General features: G+C 39.4%; 1 long non-coding RNA gene across 1 annotated transcript; it reads left to right on the top strand.

Moving 5' to 3' along the window:
• Positions 1–1,556: 1,556 nt before the first annotated feature.
• On the top strand, positions 1,557–14,035 carry Gm21145. Its single transcript, XR_001780979.2, has 5 exons — positions 1,557–1,869; positions 5,546–5,601; positions 7,364–7,490; positions 7,872–7,931; positions 12,308–14,035. It is a non-coding gene; the product is annotated as a predicted gene, 21145 (long non-coding RNA).
• Positions 14,036–20,924: the final 6,889 nt, after the last annotated feature.

Raw genomic sequence — 20,924 nt, 5'->3', positions numbered from 1 at the left:
TTGGTGTCTTAAGAAATTATTAGTGATATATATTGGCTGTGTAAATCTACGAACCGCCAAGTGGCCAAACCAAGTAGTGTCGGCTCCATCCTTAAAGTGTTCACAATTGCCAGGCTTGGTGGTGCACGCCTTTAATCCCAGGACTCAGGAGGCAGAGGCAGGTGGATTTCTGAGTTCGAGGCCAGCCTGGTCTACAGATTGAGTTCCAGGACAGCCAGCGCTCTACGGAGAGACCCTGTCTCAAAAAAACCAAAAAATAAAACAAAGTGTTCACAGTATAACCTAGAGTGTAAACCTAAAAGAGACATAAGTATGACAGAGTATATGGGATGCAAAATCTCTACTGGCCTGGCTCCTCTTTGACCATTAATCAAAGCTAGATGAGTGGTATTGTTACAGAGATTTATTTTTCTTAATTTTTTGTTGTCTGATTTCCTTCCTGGGAAGACATGTTAATTCTACAACAGCTGTATTTTCACCCCTTTAGAAAAATGTTTCTGATGCAAACATATTTGTGCCCTCAGGGGCACTGGCACTAATCAAAGCCTGTTGCTCCCCAGAACAATGACCTTGATTTCCTCTTGATTAAAGTTTCTAAATTATTAAGTTAAATGGTACTAACACAACAGAGATTTAAAGTTAAGCTTTTGAATCAACGAATGAAATAAGCATTGCAGTAACAGGGAAAGGATTTTCTTTTTTCTTTTTTTAAAGATTTATTTATTTATTATATGTAAGTACACTGTAGCTGTCCTCAGACACTCCAGAAGAGGGCATCAGATTTCGTTACGGATGGTGTGAGCCACCATGTGGTTGCTGGGATTTGAACTCGGGGCCTTCGGAAGAGCAGTCACTGCTCTTAACCACTGAGCCATCTCGCCAGCCCCCAAGAAAGGATTTTCTTGTGGAGTATGGCTTCTGCCCTCAACCAGAAAAGGAGGAACAGTGTCCTGTGTATAGAGCAGAGTAAAAGAGAGAAGGTGATAGCTAGATCACAGACTAACTCAAGTTTGAGCCAACCAGCTTCAGGTCTCACCATTATGAAGAAGGAGCTGATGGATTCAGGGTGGGTGATTTTAAAATTTCCTAGCATGCATCAATTCATGCATGCTAATGAAAATACACATGATTGGTGGTTGTACAATTAGGAGAGATTGGGTTGATCCAATGAATATTGAATTTCCAGTTAGGGTACTGTCTGTCCTTTGTGGTTACCTCTGGTCCTCAATGACATGGTTAAGTCAGCTCAGATTTTTGGGACACAGGCCATTCATTTGCTGCAGCTGTGTGTGTCATGTTACAGGACTCAGCAACTACCAATTGGCATAAGGGCAAGATCAAAAAGTATTTTATTAATGCCTTTGCCTCTGCCAGGGGATGGCCTGCTTTTTTTAAAAAACAATATACTTATGTCTTTTTGCAGATAGATATATATAGAGAGAGAGATTGAGTTCCAGGACAGCCAGCACTATACAGAGAGACCCAATCTGGAAAAACCAAAAAAAAAAAAAAGTGTTATATATATAAAGTATATATATATATATCTTCCCCAAAAGTCTATTTTTGTCATTACATGTTAAGTTTCATTTTTTTAAAGATTCTCAGCCTAATCTTGTATTTGTTTCAATTCTCCAATGTTTCCCCATCACTAATCTTTTCACTTTTCCCCAATTACTTTATTTATTTCTGTTCATAGCAGTATCTCTGTAGCGCATGCGTGACTTATCGTATTTAATTGAGAATTACTTTGAACAGTCCATCTTGACTCTGCCACCCAGTTCCTGGAAGACAGTCCTGCAACACCTTCCAGGATATGCTATGACTGGTCAATGGGAAGGGAAAGAGACCAGTGCAGGACTGTTTTCTGAGGTCTGTATCCTTAATTACAAATAAAGAAGAACTTTTGTAAGAATTGACTGCACTGTTCTGTAAGGAAATATAGGCCTATCCAGAAAGCTTTCATATAAATAGTTATAATTGATAAATGGTTCTCTGTATTTTTTCATATTTTTAAATTTTGTATTTATTTATTTAATGTATATAAGTACACATATGTATATGTGGTTGTTAGGTATTAAATTTAGGACCAAAACTCGTTTAGGTCAACCCCACTTGCTCTGGCTGGTTCCCTGGCTCAGCCCTTCCTTGCTCCGGCCCAAAGATTTACTTATTGTTATAAATATGTACACTGTAGAGGTCTTCAGATGCACCTGAAGAGGTCCTCAGATCTAATTACGAGTGGTTGTGAGCCCCCATGTGGTTGCTGGGAATAGAACTCGGGACCTTCTGAGAACAAGTCAGTGCTCTTACCTGCTGAGCCATCTCACCAGCCCAGTTCTCAGTAGTTTTATGAGGAGTCTCTCATAAGATGTTTCTCATGTATCTACAAATAAAGCCTCCAGTCACTAATTACCCAGAAGGTACAGTGCAGGTTTCTTGTGTGTCCATGTAGAGTACATGCCACAGAGATGTTCCACTAGGAAGAACAGTCATTGGCAATAACTTGCACTTTTTGAAACTAAGAAGCTATTAGTGTAAATAATATTCTCAAATATTTCCTTAAAGATCATCATCTAATCTTTTTACTTGAAAATTCAAAAGCTGTAAAGTTGCTAACGTATAGACTCCTTATTGCAGATTGATTTTGAAAGAATAAATTGCCAAGGGAAGGAAAACTTAAAGTGAACATCTCAAGGGTAGAATACACTTTGACCCAAGTCATTGCTCCAGAATTGTCATATCCATTGTCTTATGTTGCAGATGAGATAGACCTTGAGATATATATCTGACTGTGCACATCATAATTTGCCAGTTAGATTACTCTGCACTATCAAAGCTAAAAGAATCATACTTGGTCACAACTTATTCAGTACATGTCATGATGAGTCCAATGTTTGACAATGTAGTATAATGTATTTATTTTAGTGCTTTAATATTTTTTGAAGTATTTTGCTAATGGTAAAATGAACTGTCTCTTAAAGATAAAATGCTGCTCATTGAAAAATAAAATAAGGGGCTGGTGAGATGGCTCAGTGGGTAAGAGCACCGACTGCTCTTCCAAAGGTCCGGAGTTCAAATCCCAGCAACCACATGGTGGCTGACAACCATCCGTAACGAGATCTGACGCTCTCTTCTGGTGTGTCTGAAGACAGCTACAGTGTATTTACATATAATAAATAAATAAATCTTTTAAAAATAAAATAAAATAAAATAAAATAAAATAAAATAATTGACCTCACTGACAACATCATGTGGAAGAGTGGATCTCTGAAGACCTGTCCTGTCTGAGTTACTTGATCACTAAACCTCCAGTAGGGGAGATGCTAAGTTCCTGAGGCCAAGCTGTGTGGTCCAAGTGAGTGAGGGACATGGGCAGGCCTGGCAGTCAGCAGCACCAGAGGGAGATAACCTGCAGATACTTCTAGGATTCTCCTGAGACAAGGCCATTAGTAACTCTGAGGGAGACTACAGTCCTACCATGGTGAAGGTGAGGACCAATGACCCCAGACCAGGAAGGTCACATTGGCAGCACTATCAGAGGGCAGTGGAAGATGCAGCAGTAGGGGTAACCATGACTACTGTGACTCAGATAACAGTTACTGGGGATGGTTGCCATGCCTCTCTAACCTGTTCCTATAACTAACATCTAAATACCGAGCTTCCAGTTCCCTGGATTAATTTATTCAGTTCTTTATTAATTTAAATTTTTATTGTTATTAATCTGTGAAAATCTTTTCCTTTATTGGGCGAAAAGATTCTGTGAGCTGGGCAGGCCACTCAGGAAGCATTTTGCTTGGGGTGACCTGAGTTCAGATACCAACATCCATGTGAACTACCTGCTATTCCAGATCCAAAGGATCTGACACCCTCTTCTCTGCTGTGTCACTTGCACACACATAGAATGTATTTTCTGTCACACATAAAAACATACATATAAAAATGGAGACTGACATGTGTTGAAACGTGCTAATATCTTATAAAGCAAATCAAGCCAATTTATGTGTATAATAGAACTCATACACTTTTAAAAATGTTATATTGTATTTTTTAAGGTTTTCATTTCATAAATGTGGTCCACACTTAACATCTAATCATCAATCACAGGAGACAACATGGTTTCTAAGTTATCCTAACAGGTTCCCTTTTTTCTTAACATAAAGGAGTTAGGTAGCTTTAGTTATCAACCCTATTTATTCCAAACTTGAAGTGTCAGAATGCTTAATCTCTTCAATGTGTTGGAAGAGCCTCCGCTCCCAGTCCATCTCCCACTATTGTCAAAGGAGACAACCAGAATGAACAGGGTGAGTGCTGGCCACTGATTTTGTAATTTTTATTCTGATTACAATCTTGCAGTTCTTAATTTAAATGACCATGCTAGGTTCACTGGTCTGTTTTTGTGTTTCCTTTTTTCAGTGTTGCCATCTATGGTGTAGGGTTCATTAATAATAATCTTATTATAGTGTTATTTCTCTAGGAAATGATAAACCTTAACCTGTTTTGTCTTCTGGTAACTTACTGTATTATAAGATCTTTGAGTTTTTGTTGGTTTGGGAATTTTTTATGGAAAAACAATTTTAGTTTTCTCTTTTTAACCCAAAAGGATTGCCTCTCTCATTTCTTGGAAAATCTGTGTTTTCCAGTTCTTGCAGTAATCAATGTTTGGATTCTTAATACTTAAGTGACTGATTAAGTTTGGGATTCTTAAATTTTTCTCATATATTATTGTCCCTGCCTTAATTTCTTAAATTGTCAGCATTTCAGAGCCTACAATCATTTGAGGGAACTATAATTGAGGAGGTGCCCCAATCAGAATGGCTCTTTGCTAACTTTGTGAGAGATTGTGGTGATTGACAATTGTCTAGTGAAGGCTCATCCACTGAGTGCGGATGAATCCCTAAGGAGGTGGGCCTAGGCTGGATAAGCCAGCTAGCTGAGCATGAGACAGTGGCCAAGGGAGAGAGCAGGCCAGGAAACAATGTTTGCCCATGGTTTTTGCTTTTACTTTTGAACTTGAGTTTCTATTACAAGCTTCCTAAATAATGCAATGTGATTGGGAAGAACCAACCAAATGAACCTGTTTGTTACTTGAGACACATTGGCTTTTAGCACTTCATCACAACAGTTCTAACATGCAAGTGAGAAAAATAAAATGGAAAGCAAAATGTGTTTGCTTAGGTGCAACTCCTTTTTGAAATGAGATTTAAGTGATTACAGGCTTAATCCATTTCCTCTTCTTTCTGTTTATTCTTCTTTACTTGAAACTCACCCTTCATTTTCCATCTCATGTTCTTCCTTCCTGTCATGCCTTCCCCATAATAGACTCTGTCCTTGAATCACATAAGGTGGAGTAGAAGTAATAGCTAGCTATTCAGTGCTAAGATGTTTTGCTTAGTTAATGTTTTCATAGTTTAAAATTATTTATTTTTTATTGTCAGATGGGTCTGTAGTGTACGTGTTTTTATATGGCAAGCGTGTGCTTTTGTGCTGAGCTTTGACCACATCTTGATTTTTCAAATTCTGGATGCATTATCATTCTCTTTCCCAGGATGGCACTACTCATGATGATAATACTGCTGACCCTTCTCAGTCATTGGATGGCAGGTGCTGACCTTCTTTTTCCCTGATGTGTTTGTTGTGACTTATGTTAGGTGGACTGTGAATCTTTTGCCTGTATGCATGAATATAAACTTCATGTGTCCCTAGTCCTTACAGTAGTCAGAGATGGCCTGAGACCTCCTGGAACAGGAAGAATCGATAGCTGTGGGTCCCTGAAAATACAGGCAGGCACTTGAGCTCACTTATTTGTTTGGCCAGCAAGAGCTTTTCATGTAGTGTGTAGCCTTTTAACTACCTCTTCTTTTTTTTGTTTTTTGTTTTTTATTTTGTTTGGTTTTTCAAGACAGGGTTTCTCTGTATAGCTCTGGCTGTCCTGAAACTCACTTTGTAGACCAGGCTGGCCTCGAACTCGGAAATCCTCCTGCCTCTGCTTCCCAAGTGCTGGGATTAAAGGTGTGCATCACCACCACCCAGCAACTACCTCTTCTTAAGCTCCACACAGGCATACTACCAGCCCCAACTCTGGTTCCTTTCGCACCATGGATTAAAATCACACACACACACACACACACACACACACACACACTAATATTTTTACCCTGCCTTATGGCTCATTGGCTGGGCTTTTCCCTGCCTCTCGCAGCTATTGTGTTCTTTTTAATACTTGCTCAACAGTCTAAATCTTTCATTAGCTTATTTGGTATTACCTTCTCCTTGCTCCACATCTAAAATCTGACCTCAGCCTAGTTGCCCTGGTTCCTTCTCCTTGTTCCACACCCTAAATCTGCTCTCAGCTTAGTTGCATTTCTAAACTGCCATCTGGGAAAGTGTCCAGTGTCTTCTCCAGTTGGGATCTCACCTGGCTGGTGACTCTCTCTCCCTCCCAAGCATGGCCAATCTCCCTTTCCTGCTTCCTGCCTCTTTTTCCCTCCCCTTTAGGAACCTAGAAATCCTGCCTCTTCCATCCTCCCATTGGCTGCTCCCCACTTTATGGATGTTTCAAGTGCCAATTGGAGAAAAGGACCTTCAGAGTTTACAGGCCAAATCCCAGTCAGAGCATCAGAACCATGCCCTACACTGCACTGCTGAGCTATCTCTACTGCCCTATGTTGTTTACCTCTAATCAACATTAATATTACGAGTATTTTCTTCTGTCCAATTATAACTGTTTAAACATATATTCCTTTTTGATAGTATCTGATTAATGTTATAGTTTGAACTGGTGCACCTCAGGTTTCTGGAAGATGAATTCAGAACTAGACTGTATGTATCACTCTATTAAGAATTTAACTAAAAACCTATGAGTTCTTTCTAACTTTCTGGTTAGGTTGATGAACTCTGGCAAGGGACAGTTCGTACACTGAACCTTTGTCTGTCCTAGAACTCACACTGGCGTCCAACTCAATGTGATACATCTTCCTCTGTCCCCTGACTGCAGTTATAACTACAAAAGGCAGTAGACCCAGCATGCTTACTGATTTTTATGTTTAGTAATTGTTATTGTTACTACAATTTCTTTGATGTGTGGTAAGCACTATTGATCTTGTAGAGCTTGTCTCCTCTTTATATCTGTAACTGACATTTCTCTAGAAAGGCTACATCCTATTCAAAGGGCTGAGAAATGACAGAGGTGAACTTCATTATTAAGTTACCTTCTAATATGACTAGGTAGTTAAAGTAGAAGTTCGGTGTCAGTAAATAAGTGGAGTAGGCCCCAGAGTTATATGAACACATTGCCTGCGAATAATACATGCCCGATGTTGTTTCTATTGTGCTTTTTTGTGTACACGTTTATGGGATGCTCTAGAATGCAGTGACTTATGAGGACGTGCATGTGAACTTCACTCAAGAGGAGTGGGCTCTGCTTGATCCTTCTCAGAAGAAGCTCTACAAAGATGTCATGCTGGAGACCTACAGGAACCTCAACGCTATAGGTAAGACTATGAATTCCCTTTCCTGTTTTTTTTTTTTTTTTTTTTTTTTTTTTTTTTTTGGTTTTTCGAGACAGGGTTTCTCTGTATAGCCCTGGCTGTCCTGGAACTCACTCTGTAGACCAGGCTGGCCTTGAACTCAGAAATCCGCCTGCCTCTGCCTCCCGAGTGCTGGGATTAAAGGCGTGCGCCACCACGCCCGGCTCCCTTTCCTGTTTTAAAACTGGAAAAACAGTTTCTTTTTTTTGATGCACATCTGTAATTTCAATAGAGATGGACGAAGAATTTTGTGAATAAATCATGCATAATTCTAAGTTTCATTAAAGATAGTAACTTATATTTTACCTAATTTCCACACATACATTTTCTGTTACTCTATTTTAGGATTTAATTGGGACTCAAAAATATTCAAGAACATTGTCCAAGTTCTAGAAGACACAGAAGGTAATTTTCTTTCTTTCGTCTTTATTTTTACTTTTATTTTTTATTAGATATTTTCTTTATTTACATTTCAAATGTTATCCCCTTTCCTAGTTTCCCCTGAAAATCCCTTATTCCTTCTCCCCTTCCCCTCCCCCTGCTCCCCATTGCAACCACTCCTGCTTCCTGGCCCTGGTATTCCCTTATAATGGAGTATAGAACCTTCACAAAAGCAAGGGCCTCTTCTCCTATTGATGACTGACTAGGCCATCCTCTGCTACATATGCAGCTAGAGCCATAAGTTCCACCATATGTTTTCTTTGATTGGTGGTTTAGTCTCAGGGAGCTCTAGGGGTACTCGTTAGTTCATATTATTGTTCATATTGTATGGGACTGCAAACCAATTCAGCTCCTTGGGTACTTTCTCTAGCTCCTTCATTAGGGACCCCGTTCTCTGTCCAATGGATGGCTGTGAACATCAACTTCTGTATTTGTCAGGCACTGGCAGAGCCTCTCAGGAGACAGCTATATCACTCTCCTGTCAGCAAACACTTGTTAACATCTGCAATAGTGTCTGGGTTTGGTGGTTGTTTCTGGGATGGATCCCCAGGTGGGTAGTCTCTGGATGGTCATTCCTTCAGTCCCTGCTCTGAATATTGTCTTTATAACTCCTTCAATGGGCATTTTTACCCCTTCTAATAAGGATCGAAGTATCCACACTTTGGTCTTTCTTCTTCTTGAGTTTCATGTGTTTTGCAAATTATATCTTGGGTATTCTGAGCTTCTGGGCTAATATCCACTTATCAGTGAGTGCATAGCATGTGTGTGCTTTTGTTATTGGATTACCTCACTTAGGACAATATCCTCCAGATCAGTCCATTTGTCTAAGAATTTCATAATTTCATTGTTTTTAATAGCTGTGTATTCCATTCTGTAAATGTACCACATTTTCTGTATCCATTCCTCTGTTGAGGGACATCCCGGTTCTTTTTAACTTCTGGCTATTATAAATAAGGCTGCTATGAACATAGTGGAGCCTGTGTCCTTATTACAAGTTGGAGCATATTTGGGTCTATACCCAGGAGTGGTACTGCATGATCTTCCAGTAGTACTATGTGCAATTTTCTGAGGAACTGCCAAAGTGATATCCAGAGTGGTTGTACCAGCTTTCAATCCCACCAGCAATTGAGGAGTGTTTCTCTTTCTCCACATCCTCACCAGCATCTACTGTCACCTGTGTTTTTGATCTTGGGTATTCTGACTGGTATGAGATGGAATCTCAGGGTTGTTTTGACTTGCATTTCCCTGATGATTAAGGGTGTTGAATATTTTTTTAGGTGTTTCTCAGCCACTTAGTATTCTTTGTTTATCTCTGTACCCCGGTTTTTAATAGTGTTATTTGGTTTTCTGGAGTCTTACTTATTGAGTTCTTTGTATATATTAGATATTAGCCCTGTGTTGGATTTAGGATTGGTAAAGATCTTTTCCCAATCTCTTGGTTACTTTTTGGTCTTATTGATAGTGTCCTTTGCCTTACAGAAGCTTTGCAATTTTATGAGGTCCCATTTGTTGATTCTTGATCTTAGAGCAGAAGCCATTGCTGTTCTGTTCAGGAATTTTTGCCCGGTGCCCATATCTTCAAGGCTCTTCCCCACTTTCTCCTCTATAAGTTTCAGCGTGTCTGGTTTTATGTGGAGTTCCTTGATCCACTTAGACTTGAGCTTTGTACAAGGAGATAAAAATGGATCAATTTGCATTCTTCTCTACATGGTAAACACCATTTGAGCCAGCACTATTTGTTGAAAATGCTGCCTTTTTTCCATTGGATGGTTTTAGTTCCTTTGTCAAAGATCAAGTGACCATAGGTGTGTGGGTTCATTTCTGGGTCTTCAATTCTATTCCATTGGTCTACTTGTCTGTCAGTATACCAGTACCATGCAGTTTTTATCACAATTGCTCTGTAGTACAGCTTGAGGTCAGACATGGTGATTCCACCAGAGGTTCTTTTATTGTTGAGAATAGTTTTTGATATCTTAGGTTTTTTGTTATTCCCGATGAATTTGCAAATTGCCCTTTCTAACTCTGTGAAGAATTGAGTTGGAATTTTGATGGGAATTGTTTGTATTGGGTCTGTAGATTGCTTTCAGCAGGATAGCCATTTTTATTATATTACTCCTGCCAATCCACAAGCATGGGAGATCTTTCCATCTTCTGAGATCTTCTTTGATTTCTTTCTTCAGAGTCTTGAAGGTATTTTTTGTTTTTTTTTTTAAGATTTATTTATTTATTATATGTAAATACACTGTAGTTGTCCTCAGATACTCCAGAAGAGGACATCAGATTTCGTTAAGGATGGCTGTGAGCCACCATGTGGTTGCTGGGATTTGAACTTGGAACCTTCGGGAGAGCAGTCGGCGCTCTTAAGTACTGAGCCATCTCGCCAGCCCCGAGTCTTGAAGTTCTTATCATACAGATCTTTCACTTGCTTAGTTAGAGTCATACCAAGGTATTTTTTATTATTTGTGATTATTTTGAAAGGTGTTGTTTCCCTAATTTCCTTCTCAGCCTGTTTATCCTTTGTGTAGTAAAAGACCACTGATTTGTTTGAGTTAATTTTATATCCAGCTACTTCACTCAAGTTGTTTATCAGCTGAAGGAGTTCTCTGGTGGAATTTTTGGGGTTACTCATGTATATTATCATATCATCTGCAAAGAGTGATATTTTAACTTCTTTCTTTCCAATTTGTATCCCTTTGATCCACTTTTGTTGTCTAATTGCTATGGATAGGACATTGAGTACTATATTGAATAGGTGGGGGGAGAATGGGCAGCCTTGTCTAGTCCCTGATTTTAGTGGGATTGCTTCAACTGTCTCTCCATTTAGTTTGATGTTGGCTACTGTTTGCTGTATATTGCTTTTATTATATTTAGGTATCGTCCTTGAATTCCTGATCTCTCCAAGACTTTTCTCATGAATGGGTGTTGGATTTTGTCAAATGCTTTCTCAGCATATAATGAGATGTTCATGTGTTTTTTTTTTCTTTCAGTTTTTTTATATAGTGGATTATGTTGATGGATTTCTGTATATTGTACCAACCTTTCATCCCTGGGATGGATCCTACTTGATCATGATGGATGATTGCTTTGATGTGTTCTAGAATTTGGTTTGCAAGAATTTTATTGAGTATTTTCTCATTGATATTCATGAGGGAAATTGTTCTGAAGTTCTCTTTCTTTGTTGGTTCTTCGTGTGGTTTAGGTATCAGAGTAATTGTGGCTTCATAAAAATATGCCTCTGAAGATATTTTAATGTGTGCTGAAGGTTTTAAAGAAAAGCAGCAGTGTAAATAAGCACAACTATAATTGTATTGGGTATTCTTACATTCTAACAAAACCATAGTCCTCAGTGTGCTGTATCTGATTTGTTTTTTTTCAAGGCATTCCTTTAAAGAAGAGGACATGGAAATAGTGCCTTAGTGTATATCATCATTTGAAATATAGCCATATTACAGCTACACTGTACAGCTGGCAATCCATTTCTTCTCATTATGTAAAAGCTATACATATTAAATGGTAATACATATAGGACCAAAATCTTCTAAGAAGCAAATAGTCTATAGTAAAGATATTGTTACTCGTATATTTGTAGTAACATTGCTAAGTTGATTGGGATGAGCATTTTATGGGAGGTAAGAATGATGTTGTATGGTAACCTTAGTCCCTATATCACATATCACTGAGGAACAAAATGTTATACTCAGTGAACGAAATGTTAAAACTTTTTAGTTGTTCGTTGTCCTTTTATAGATGTATCATGTATCCTAATGGATACCTGCCACGTGTACTTAAGGGATATTGAATGAAATAGTGTACCCCCCTCTGTCTCCCAGAACAATTAGAAGACATGCATTTGCTTGCAGTTCGGGTAGATTTTTGAATGTGATACAAGTTTCATATCATTGGTTTTCCAACTTCATTGACAATACATCAGCAACCTCATTCTGTAGAAAATTCTCTTGAGTCCTAGGAATGTGGAAATGCTTCTCTTTCTCCTGGTTCACTTTGCAAATATAGAATGACCCACAGTCTAGGAAAAATTGGAATACACTTATGTGGTAAAGGTCTGAGTTCTCCCCCTTTGTTCAAATATGGGAAAACCCTTTAATATAAAAAGAATATATATAGCTGAACCATGTAGTACATGCTCATTCCTTCTCAGGTATCCTTGAAGATGAAAACCATCCTATAATGAAGGGGTAACAGCATGAATATAAGCAAAGTGATAAAAATCTTAAGATCTGATTCCTCTTTATATTTAGACAAATAGTACCATTTAATCATACAGATGAAAGTATTCGTTAGTGTGATAAAGCTTTCACATGTGCCGATTTTTTCCTCAGGCATGAAAGAAGTCAGAGTGCAGAGAAAGCGTCTGAATATACTCAATGTGATAAAGTCTTTTTTTATGCTCACCGTCATGCTCAAAGGCATGAAAGAATTCATACAGAAATGAACCCCCTTGGAATTATTCAATTTGTTGAAGCCTTTGCTCAACATCGTCTCCAGCTTCGTAAAAGAGTACAAACTGGAAAGAAACTCTATGAATGGAAGCAATGTGGTAAAGCCTTTGAAGATCACAGTCATCTTAAAAGCTATGAAGGAATTCATATGGGAGAGAAACCTTATGAATGCCATCAGTGTGAAAAAGCCTTTTCAAGTCACAGTAATCTCCTACAACCTAAAGGAACACATACTGGAGAGAAATGCTATGAATGTGATCTGTGTGGTAAAGCCTTTTCACAACATAGTCGGCTTAAAAGGCATGGAAGAATTCATACTGGAGAGAAACCCTACAGATGTAATAACTGTGAGAAAGCCTTTTCACAACATATTCACCTCCAGTCACATAGAAGAATTCCTACTGGAGAGAAACCCTACAAATATAATAAATGTGAGAAAGCCTTTTTACAACACTATAACCTCCAAAGACATAAAAGAATACATATTGCATAGAAACCCAATGAATGTGGTCTATGTGTGAAAGCCTGTGTATGTCACAGGTATCTTCAAAAGCATAAAAAAATTCATACTGTAGAGAAAGCTTATGAACATATATAATATGGTAAAATCTACAAATATCCGTAGTCTTAATCATCATGAACATATTTGTATTGGCAAGAAATCCTCTGAATATTAACTGTGTGGTAAAACCTATTTCAACACACTTATCTCCTAATGCATCAAGGAGCACATACTGGGGAGACAGTGGTGTGGGGAACTTATGAATGTACACAATGTGGTAAAAATCCATGCTGCAGGGAAGCCCTACAAATGTAGTCATTCTGATAAAATTTTGCACTTCACAGTATGTTTCTGTAAGAGGAAAGTCATTAGCTTATACTAAATCTGTTAACGTTTGCATGTCACAGTAATTTTTCAACTTCTAAGTCTCACAAGTAGGGCAGTCTATTACTCTGAATGCCTTGGTATGATCTTTAGCCAATCCACTTACATTAAGTTACACAAAATTATTTATTCCTGAGAAAATCTCTAGCAAGTGTCAACTATCTGCTCAAATATGATATGCCTATTTATTTTAACATCAAATATGATGTGTCTATTTTTTTTAACGAGTAAATTCATAGGTTCAAAAACCCTTTCAATTTCATTGATAAGGTACTGGTTTAAATTTCACAGTTCATTAAATTTCACAGTCCATTAAATAACTCATTCATGTGTAAAACTTTGGGTGCATATTTGTGTGTTTTCTGTTAATATGATAAAACATTTTAAGCACTGTAGAAAAATTCCAAACCAGGGTTTCCACCCCACATTTGGCTATTTCTTTTTCAGGTAAAAGACACACAGCCTTTATATTTATACTAAGCCTTGATCAGCACATGCGCTTGGCAGATATTTATCCTCTATGCTATTATGTCTATTTCCCAGCCAATGATTTCATCCTAGAATTTGCCTTGCTTCATCTAGGCTACGCTCTGTCTGTGGCTTTGTGTGATTGTGTGAATGCTGATTTCCAAGAAAATTAAGCTGTTGTATAGCAGAAAATATAGGAAGATGTAAAACCGTGACCTGGTTCCAGGGAATAAACTTTTCTTAATTGCTTGGCCATGTGTCTAGGCATGTAAATATTTTACAGTGTTTTACATCATCTTGATGTCAGAAAATTGAAAACACTTATACAAGAGAAAAACCCTATGTATGTTGATGATCTCATTATAGACTGTAGACACCACAGTTGTTTTTGATATCAGGGGAAAAAACTCTGTTTCATTTCTTCTTCATCATGGCCTTGAAAGAAGTAAATTATTTCCCATGTTCACACAAGTGTTGTAGTAGAGATCACCAATTGTGGTGGTGGTTTTTATTTTCAAACTTTTGGGATAGATATTCACGTTTGTTCTATGACTTTCAAATCCATTTACAGGTGTTTATTAGGGGATCCTTGAGTTCATTCTGAGATTTAAGTTCACCTTTATTTCAACTTTACTTGTTGAAAGGTATTTTTCTGCTGCAATGAATTTAGTTGGATACTCCTCTTCTAAGTGGCCCATTCTTTAAATATAAGGATCTGTGTGATTATACATTTCCAGTAAGGTTGCTGCTAAAAGCATGGTGAGCTCTGTTTTGTGTTTTATTTTATTCATAAACTTCTTTGAGATATTGTTGTTTGTTATCCAGCCTAGCTTTGTTGTCAGTCAGTCAGCATTCAGCTTTACATCTTGATACTCATGTGTCATCCTTCTGAGTACAAGTCCAGGGATAGGAGATGTATGCTCAGTGTGTTCTTTTTCTTTAATGTGTTTTAATAATATTAATGTTAAAGTGCTTAATAGATGAAAATAGAAAGAACAATAAAATTCCTATCATATTCCTCTATCTCATAAAAATGTAATGTAGAATAATCAGCAATCAAGTGAATATCTCACAACATAGCTTGCTATGCAATGTGTGTGTCTATATTATTTGTCAGCCCATTCTTCTTCATATCCTGTGAGTTATGGAGTTAGCACCTCATCTTGAACTACTGCTGTCTTTTAAGGAAATTACCTGCAGATGTAAAGTGATGTAAGTGCAGTGAGATTTTATATATTTTTACTTTGAAGGATGTGGTGATGTGTTTTTAGGTCAGCACAGATATGTGGAGACTGGAAGACAACTTTTTGGCTTCTACTTTTGGCCACCATTATATGGAGATAAAGGTCAGGTTACCAGCCTTGCTCACCGTTGAGCTTTCTTTTTTTTTTTAATATTTTTTATTACATATTTTCCTCAATTACATTTCCAATGCTATCCCAAAAGTCCCCCATACCCTCACCCCCACTTCCCTACCCACCCATTCCCATTTTTTTTTTTTTTTGGCCCTGGCATTCCCCTGTATTGGGGCATATAAAGTTCGCGTGTCCAATGGGCCTCTCTTTCCAGTGATGGCCAACTAGGCCATCTTTTGATACATATGCAGCTAGAGTCAAGAGCTCCAGGGTACTGGTTAGTTCATAATGTTGTTCCACCTATACGGTTGCAGATCCCTTTAGCTCCTTGGGTACTTTCTCTAGCTCCTCCATTGGGAGCCCTGTGATCCATCCACTAGCTGACTGTGAGCATCGACTTCTGTGTTTGCTAGGCCCCGGCATAGTCTCACAAGAGACAGCTACATCTGGGTCCTTTCAGCAAAATCTTGCTAGTGTATGCAATGGTGTCAGCGTTTGGATGCTGATTATGGGGTGGATCCCTGGATATGGCAGTCTCTACATGGTCCATCCTTTTGTCACAGCTCCAAACTTTGTCTCTGTAACTCCTTCCATGGGTGTTTTTTTACCAATTCTAAGGAGGGGCATAGTGTCCACACTTCAGTCTTCATTCTTCTTGAGTTTCATGTGTTTAGCAAATTGTATATATATCTTGGGCATCCTAAGCTTTGGGCTAATATCCAGTTATCAGTGAGTACATATTGTGTGAGTTCCTTTGTGAATGTGTTACCTCACTCAGGATGATGCCCTCCAGGTCCATCCATTTGGCTAGGAATTTCATAAATTCATTCTTTTTAATAGCTGAGTAGTACTCCATTGTGTAAATGTACCACATTTTCTGTATCCATTCCTCTGTTGAGGGGCATCTGGGTTCTTTCCAGCTTCTGGCTATTATAAATAAGGCTGCTATGAACATAGTGGAGCATGTGTCCTTCTTACCGGTTGGGACATCTTCTGAATATATGCCCAGGAGAGGTATTGCTGGATCCTCCAGTAGTACTATGTCCAATTTCCTAAGGAACCGCCAGACTGATTTCCAGAGTGGTTGTACAAGCCTGCAATTCCACCAACAATGGAGGAGTGTTCCTCTTTCTCCACATCCACGCCAGCATCTGCTGTCACCTGAATTTTTGATCTTAGCCATTCTGACTGGTGTGAGGTGGAATCTCAGGGTTGTTTTGATTTGCATTTCCCTGATGCTTAAGGATGTTGAACATTTTTTCAGGTGCTTCTCTGCCATTCGGTATTCCTCAGGTGAGAATTCTTTGTTCAGTTCTGAGCCCCATTTTTTAATGGGGTTATTTGATTTTCTGAAGTCTACCTTCTTGAGTTCTTTATATATATTGGATATTAGTCCCCTATCTGATTTAGGATAGGTAAAGATCCTTTCCCAATCTGTTGGTGGTCTTTTTGTCTTATTGACAGTGTCTTTTGCCTTGCAGAAGCTTTGGAGTTTCATGAGGTCCCATTTGTCAATTCTCGATCTTACAGCACAAGCCATTGCTGTTCTATTCAGGAATTTTTCCCCTGTGCCCATATCTTCAAGGCTTTTCCCCACTTTCTCCTTTATAAGTTTCAGTGTCTCTGGTTTTATGTGAAGTTTCTTGATCCACTTAGATTTGACCTTAGTACAAGGAGATAGGAATGGATCGATTCACCTTCTTCTACATGATAACAACCAGTTGTGCCAGCACCATTTGTTGAAAATGCTGTCTTTCTTCCACTGGATGGTTTTAGCTCCCTTGTCAAAGATCAAGTGACCATAGGTGTGTGGGTTCATTTCTGGGTCTTCAATTCTATTCCATTGGTCTACTTGTCTGTCAGTATACCAGTACCATGCAGTTTTTATCACAATTGCTCTGTAGTAAAGCTTTAGGTCAGGCATGGAGATTCCAACAGAGGTTCTTTTATCCTTGAGAAGAGTTTTTGCTATCCTAGGTTTTTTGTTATTCCAGATGAATTTGCAGATTGCTCTTTCTAATTCGTTGAAGAATTGAGTTGGAATTTTGATGGGGATTGCATTGAATCTGTAGATTGCTTTTGGCAAGATAGCCATTTTTACAATGTTGATCCTGCCAATCCATGAGCATGAGAGATCTTTCCATCTTCTGAGATCTTCTTTAATTTCTTTCTTCAGAGACTTGAAGTTCTTATCATACAGATCTTTCACTTCCTTAGTTAGAGTCACGTCAAGATATTTTATATTATTTGTGACTATTGAGAAGGGTGTTGTTTCCCTAATTTCTTTCTCAGCCTTTTTATTCTTTGTGTAGAGAAAGGCCATTGACGTTTTTGAGTTAATTTTATATCCAGCTACTTCACCGAAGCTGTTTATCAGGTTTAGGAGTTCTCTGGTGGAATTTTTTCCCATTTTTTATTAGGTATTTAGCTCATTTACATTTCCAATGCTATACCAAAAGTCCCCCATAGCCACCCACCCCCACTCCCCTACCCACCCACTCGCCTTTTATGGCCCTGGCGTTCCCCTGTACTGGGGCATATAAAGTTTGCGTGTCCAATGGGCCTCTCTTTCCAGTGATGGCCGACTAGGCCATCTTTTGATACATATGCAGCTAGAGTCAAGAGCTCCGGGGTACTGGTTAGTTCATAATGTTGTTCCACCTGTTCATAATGTTGTTCCACCTTTTGTTGAAGATATTTGCTGGCCCTTTAAGTTGAAAATCTTCATTCTCATCAACTCCTATTATCCGTAGGTTTGGTCTTCTCATTGTGTCCTGGATTTCCTGGATGTTTTGAATTAGGATCTTTTTGCGTTTTGTAGTTTCTTTGATTGTTGTGCCGATGTTCTCTATGGAATCTTCTGCACCTGAGATTCTCTCTTCCATCTCTTGTATTCTGTTGCTGATGCTGGCATCTATGGTTCCAGATTTCTTTCCTAGGGTTTCTATCTCCAGCGTTGCCTCACTTTGGGTTTTCTTTATTGTGTCTACTTCCCTTTTTATGTCTTGGCTGGTTTTATTCAATTCCATCACCTGTTTGGTCATGTTTTCCTGAAATTCTTTAAGGAATTTTTGTGTTTCCTCTTTAAGCTTAGTCTTGTACCTGTTTAACTGTGTTCTCCTGTATTTCTTTAAGTGAGTTATTAAAGTCCTTCTTGATGTCCTCTACCATCATCATGAGATATGCTTTTAAATCCGGGTCTTGCTTTTCGGGTATGTTGGGGTGCCCAGGACTAGGTGGGGTGGGAGTGCTGTGTTCTGCGATGGTGAGTGTTCTTGATTTCTGTTAGTAAGATTCTTACGTTTGCCTTTCGCCATGTGGTAATCTCTGAAGCTAGTTGTTATAGTTGTCTCTGGTTAGAGCTTGCTCCTCAGGTGACTCTGTTAGCCTCTATCAGCAGACCTGGGAGACTAGCTCTCTCCTTAGTTTCAGTGGTCAGAGTATTCTCTGTAGGCAAGCTCTCTTCTTGCAGGGAAGATGGCCACATATCTGGTGTTCGAACCTGCCTCCTGGCAGAAGTTGTGTTCCACTCACCAGAAGTCTTAAGATCCCGTGGAGGGTCCTGTGAGGTCCTTGGGGGTGTCCAGAAACTCCGCGCGCAAGGAACCCCAGTGCTGGAGTGGACCAGAAGGGACTTGTGCCCCTGATCAGGCCGGGTGATCTGCTTCCCTAGTTAATGCAGTCTCAGTACCCACGAGATTGGATTGGAGCAGACACTGTATTCCACTCACCAGAGGTCTTAGGATCCCGTGGGGGATCCTGTGTGGGTCCTTGTGGGTGTCCGGTGACTCCGAGGGCAAGGCACCGTGTTGCTGGGGTGGACCGGAAGGGACTTCTGACTTTTCCACTTTTTTTTTTTTTTTTAAGATTTATTTATTTATTATATGTAAGTACACTGTAGCTGTCTTCAGACGCACCAGAAGAGGGCATCAGATCTCTGTTACAGGTGGTTGTGAGCCACCATGTGGTTGCTGGGATTTGAACTCCGGACCTTTGGAAGAGCAGTCGGGTGCTCTTACCCCCTGAGTCATCTCACCAGCCCGACTTTTCCACTTTTAAAACAATATTTTTCCATTATACTTGCAGCATTTCCACCATCTCTCTTCTGTCTCTAAATTCCTTCATAGACAATTTATTGTTTTTCATGAGGGCTATTTCTCCTTGAACAATAGTTACTGTTTGAATGTGTCATATGATTTCCTGCAGGACTTCCCAACTATGAAGCAAATTGATGACTGAAGAGGAATATAGGTGTGGAATAGAATGTACACATGATGTTCCTTGATTGAAGAGGGAGACATGCTCTGGGAGACTGCAAGAATTTCTTCATAACTACAAAGTTTCCAAACTCAGTCCATGTCTACCACTATTGTGGCTATGCAGAGCTCAATGGACCTGTGCTGTCTGAATCCTTTCATCTATCATCATCCAGTAGCTGTGCTGCTATTGTCCTGAGACCCAGCCTGGTGACCCTAGATAGTGATGGACTCTGGGCAGAGCTAACAATCTGTAGTAACAGTAGGAGGTACCTTGTGGGATCCTTCTAGGATTCTCTATTGATGTAGCACTAGTGAGCTGTGAGGTAGACAACAAGGAATACTGTACTGAGTGTGGCAGCCACTGTTCAGGACAGTAAATTCCATGACTAGGAAGAGCAGGTTGACTGACCTATCACAATCTGATCTGCTGGACTGGGATGGATTGTGAGCTAGATTATCGTTCTGGTCATACATGTGGTGACCTGGGCAGAGGAAAACTCTCCCACTAAGTACCCCCCTAAGTAATTGAGAAAACAAAAGGAGTGAAAATAAAACATGGTTCAGAATTGAACTGTACATCTGACCCTGGGAGGGAATTGTGAGTTAGTACGTAGAATAAATTCTGATTGCTGTAGGTTAAGAATTTTGACACATAACTCAAAATCAGTTAAAACGTTGTGGGTTTTTTTTTTTTTTTTTTTTTTGTAGTTGATTTATTTCCCCTGAAACTGAAAGACCAGGAAAAATCCAACCTGTTGGGAGCCGCGCCCACATTCGCCGTTACAAGATGGCGCTGACAGCTGTGTTCTAAGTGGTAAACAAATAATCTGCGCATGTGCCAAGGGTATCTTATGACTACTTGTGCTCTGCCTTCCCCGTGACGTCAACTCGGCCGATGGGCTGCAGCCAATCAAGGAGTGACACGTCCGAGGCGAAGGAGAATTCTCCTTAAAAAGGGACGGGGTTTCGTTTTCTCTCTCTCTTGCTTCTTGCTCTCTTGCTTCTCTCTCTTGCTTCTTGCTCTCTTGCTTCCTGCACCCTGGCTCCTGAAGATGTAAGAAATAAAGCTTTGCCGCAGAAGATTCTGGTCTGTGGTGTTCTTCCTGGCCGGTCGTGAGAACGCGTCTAATAACAATTGGTGCCGAATTCCGGGACGAGAAAAAACTCGGGACTGGCGCAAGGAAGATCCCTCATTCCAGAACCAGAACTGCGGGTCGCGGTAATAAAGGTTCCCGTAAAGCAGACTGTTAAGAAGGATTCAACTGTATGAATTCAGAACTTTTCAGCTGGGGAACGAGAGTACCAGTGAGTACAGCTTTACGAGGTAAGTCTGATCTTGAACTTTCTAACGAAATTCAAGACAGTCTATCAGAAGTAAAGTGGAATATGTTTGGCCTTGAATTTTTTCTGGTGTTAGGAGCCCTTTTGTTCCTTTTCACATGTTATCAAGTGATTAAGATAGGGCTGAAAATTCTAGAGGAAATTCAGGACAAGCTATCAGAAGTAAAGCGGGGAGAGAGAGTAGGAGC

This window comes from Mus musculus, chromosome 13, assembly GCF_000001635.26.
Source record: "Mus musculus strain C57BL/6J chromosome 13, GRCm38.p6 C57BL/6J".
NCBI lineage: Eukaryota > Metazoa > Chordata > Mammalia > Rodentia > Muridae > Mus > Mus musculus.
Note: the sequence above shows the minus strand (reverse complement) of the source record. Positions and strands in the feature narration are given on the sequence as shown.